Source organism: Salmo trutta, chromosome 36, assembly GCF_901001165.1.
Source record: "Salmo trutta chromosome 36, fSalTru1.1, whole genome shotgun sequence".
Classification (NCBI taxonomy): Eukaryota; Metazoa; Chordata; class Actinopteri; order Salmoniformes; family Salmonidae; genus Salmo; species Salmo trutta.
This window is the reverse complement of record NC_042992.1, coordinates 13,130,566-13,134,432: the sequence shown is the minus strand read 5'-3', so window position 1 is coordinate 13,134,432 and position 3,867 is coordinate 13,130,566. Positions and strand designations below refer to the sequence as shown.

Below are 3,867 nucleotides of genomic sequence, written 5' to 3'. Positions count from 1 at the left end.
CTATCGAACCAGACTGACAACAGTAGGCCTATCAAACCAGACCGACAACAACAGTAGGCCTATCAAACCAGACTGACAACCGTAGGCCTATCAAACCAGACCGACAACTTCCTAGCCTATTCTAAATTGGTCACAGATCATGACAATTAGCCAAAATAATTTGGCTATATTTAGTCTGCATGAAATTGTGCTTTGCTGGGGGGGGGGTTATTGAGTGAATGATTCTGTAATGGTTGCAGTCCACAAATTGGAATTGCATTGAATGGAATGTATCAGCTCCATTAATTTACCACCCATACGATGGGGTGCTGCTAGTGGAATTTCATATGATCTCTTTGAAAGAAACCCCTTGACCATTGCTGATCATGTCATAATTCTAGTGTTCACAGGTTACCATGGTTAGTGATGTCATAATCACTTGTCAATGTGGTGGACTCTGTCTTAATGCTCCATTTCAATAGATCAGCCATTGACCGTTGCTGACCAGGTCATAAAGCCAAAGTGTCGATAGGTTAACCAATGTTGACCACATGTCAGAATGTTTTGACCGGGGTTGATCGTGTCAGGACTTGCATTTAGGTTGACCGTTCCTGATTATGTCATAACTGTGTCATAATGCTCTGTGTCTATAGCTTGACCATGTCTTACCGTGTCATAATGCTCTGTGTCTATAGCTTGACCATGTCTTACCGTGTCATAATGCTCTGTGTCTATAGCTTGACCATGTCTTACCGTGTCATAATGCTCTGTGTCTTTAGCTTGACCATGTCTTACCGTGTCATAATGCTCTGTGTCTATAGCTTGACCATGTCTTACCGTGTCATAATGCTCTGTGTCTATAGCTTGACCATGTCTTACCGTGTCATAATGCTCTGTGTCTATAGCTTGACCATGTCTTACCGTGTCATAATGCTCTGTGTCTATAGCTTGACCATGTCTTACCGTGTCATAATGCTCTGTGTCTATAGCTTGACCATGTCTTACCGTGTCATAATGCTCTGTGTCTATAGCTTGACCATGTCTTAACCGTGTCATAATGCTCTGTGTCTATAGCTTGACCATGTCTTACCGTGTCATAATGCTCTGTGTCTTTAGCTTGACCATGTCTTACCGTGTCATAATGCTCTGTGTCTATAGCTTGACCATGTCTTACCGTGTCATAATGCTCTGTGTCTATAGCTTGACCATGTCTTACCGTGTCATAATGCTCTGTGTCTATAGCTTGACCATGTCTTACCGTGTCATAATGCTCTGTGTCTATAGCTTGACCATGTCTTACCGTGTCATAATGCTCTGTGTCTATAGCTTGACCATGTCTTACCGTGTCATAATGCTCTGTGTCTATAGCTTGACCATGTCTTACCGTGTCATAATGCTCTGTGTCTATAGCTTGACCATGTCTTACCGTGTCATAATGCTCTGTGTCTATAGCTTGACCATGTCTTACCGTGTCATAATGCTCTGTGTCTATAGCTTGACCATGTCTTACCGTGTCATAATGTACTAAGATCATAGGTTAACTATGATGGTATTCAGATGGGACACTCAGTTTAGAAACGTGTTCTAGTACATAGCAGCCAAAGTGTTGGTTTGAGTCTCAAATGGCACCCTATTCCTATATAGTGCACTACGTTTGATAGGGGTCTGGTCGAAAGTCGTGCCCTAAGTAGGGAATAGGGTGCCATTTGGGATATATGCTTATTTTCACCACCTTGTTGTCTGGTTGGATTGCCTGGGGAAACTGTGAATACACACTAACAGCTACAGACACAGGTGTAGGTAAAGAGAGAGAGAGAGAGAGAGAGAGAGAGAGAGAGAGAGAGAGAGAGAGAGAGAGAGAGAGAGAGAGAGAGAGAGAGAGAGAGAGAGAGAGAGAGAGAGAGAGAGAGAGAGAGAGAGAGAGAGAGAGAGAGAGAGGGCGAGACAAACACACACAGAGCAGGTAAGCGGGGACATCTAGTGAAGTAGGAGTGCTTAAGGCATTTCATATCAACCCCACAAAAAGTCTGCAAAAACCATCCCACTACTACGAACAGTTACTGTTCCAGAATGCACCTTCTCTGGAAGACATACAGGAAGTTCTTACAGCGAGATGCCACCACTGTTCAGCTTAATAACGACAGAATATGTTGATCTCATTGCATAAACCAATGATTGTTCCCAAGGCACGTCAGTCCCGTAAAGGTTAAAGGGAAGATATTCTAATCAGAGCCTCTTTATACAATAGCAGCTCAATAAGGTCAACTGGTGTCACAACATTCACAACAGGGAGGGTGTGTGTGTGTGTGTGTGTGTGTGTGTGTGGGGGGGGGGGGCTCTCTTGTCTACCTTCATTCTCTCCCTTTCTGTATCTCCCTCTTTCTCTGTCATCTCATTTTGTCTCATTTTTGTGCTAGTGTAACACATATTCTCAAACGTATACACATGCTCTCTCTCTCTCTCTCTCTCTCTCTCTCTCTCTCTCTCTCTCTCTCTCTCTCTCTCTCTCACACACACACACACATACACACACACACATACACAAACACACACACCGCGACACAGTGGCATGTGACGGGGTGATCCTTGGGCCGATCGGCTGTATTGATTATTGGGCCTGAGGAGGCTTGTGGAGCGGCAGCAGTAATTAGGCCTTTTTGGTGTGGATTAGCTGAGAGAAAAGGTCACCCACTCAACATTACTGGCAGGACAGGGAGGAGGGGGGAAGAAGGGGAGGAGGGGAGGAGGGGAGGAGGGGGGAGGAGGAGAGGTGGCTGGACCCTAAATGGGATGACCATGATAGGCAGGGTCCATATACAGCCACTTGTTTTGTAACACAATGACTCACACTTGTTAATTCATACACTCAAATAAACGATACATTCACATTTAGTTGTTACATTTTTTGTCGATTGCTAACACGGCCTGTACACCCCTTCTTTTTAAGCTGTAGAGATCCACCATACTGTGTCTTATGTGAATTTCTCTCTCTCTTTCTCTCTCTCGTTCTGCAGGATGAGATGGGTTCACAACCTGTAGTCCAGGGCTTCAGAGTGTTTCTGAGAAGGTCATGACCCCCAGAGTGTAACCTGGACAAACATCTTTGACGGAGTCTTCTGGCTGCAGAGGGAAATGGAATGTTCCTTTTTGTTTTAGTTTTTTTATGTCCTGACATGTTTTCTCAGAGTAGAACCTAACTAACCCTAACTAACCCTAACTAACCCTAACCCTAACTCAATGTTGATGAGGAACTAAGGTGTTTGTAGAAAGTGTGTTTAGTTAGCTAGTCATCAGTGTATAGTCTATAGTGGGGACCTATGCATGTTACTTGTCATTTAGAGGATTATATAAATGGAATTTACCCTAAAAGCTGTTAGAAATATACTGCCTGGTTCATTTTGGTGTACTGCAATATGTACAACAATGTAATGAAAGATCTCCATACATTAATGAAGAACTGTAGGGGAATCTGTTATAACAATTTTGCTGTTTAATCATTTTTCATTCTCCCTCCTACATCATGGCTATAAATAGACTCAAATAAAGGATTACTGACTTAAATACAAACTACTGAACAAAAATATAAACGCAACATGCATTAATTTTTAAGATTTACTGAGTTACAGTTCATATAAGGAAATCAGTTAATTGAAATAAACAAATTAGGCACTAATCTATAGATTTCAGTAGTAGTACTGGCAGTAGGAATGCAGATATGCATCTGTTGGTCACAGATACCTTAAAGAAAAGGTAGGGGCATGGATCAGAAAACCAGTCAGTATCTGGTGTGACCACCATTTGCCTCATGCAGCACAACACATCTCCTTCACATAGTTGATCAGGCTGTTGATTGTGGCCTGTGGAATGTTGTCCCACTCCTCTTCAATG

At 42.8% G+C, this 3,867-nt stretch overlaps 1 long non-coding RNA gene across 1 annotated transcript in view; it reads left to right on the top strand.

The window, feature by feature from the left end:
- The window catches only part of LOC115175441 (uncharacterized), a 40,532-nt gene extending 36,992 nt beyond the window's left edge, over nucleotides 1-3,540 (top strand). Inside the window, exon 3 of the long non-coding RNA XR_003872036.1 lies at nucleotides 2,994-3,540. This is a non-coding gene — a long non-coding RNA (uncharacterized LOC115175441). The remainder of the gene's footprint in view (nucleotides 1-2,993) is intronic.
- The last annotated feature ends 327 nt before the right edge of the window (nucleotides 3,541-3,867 follow it).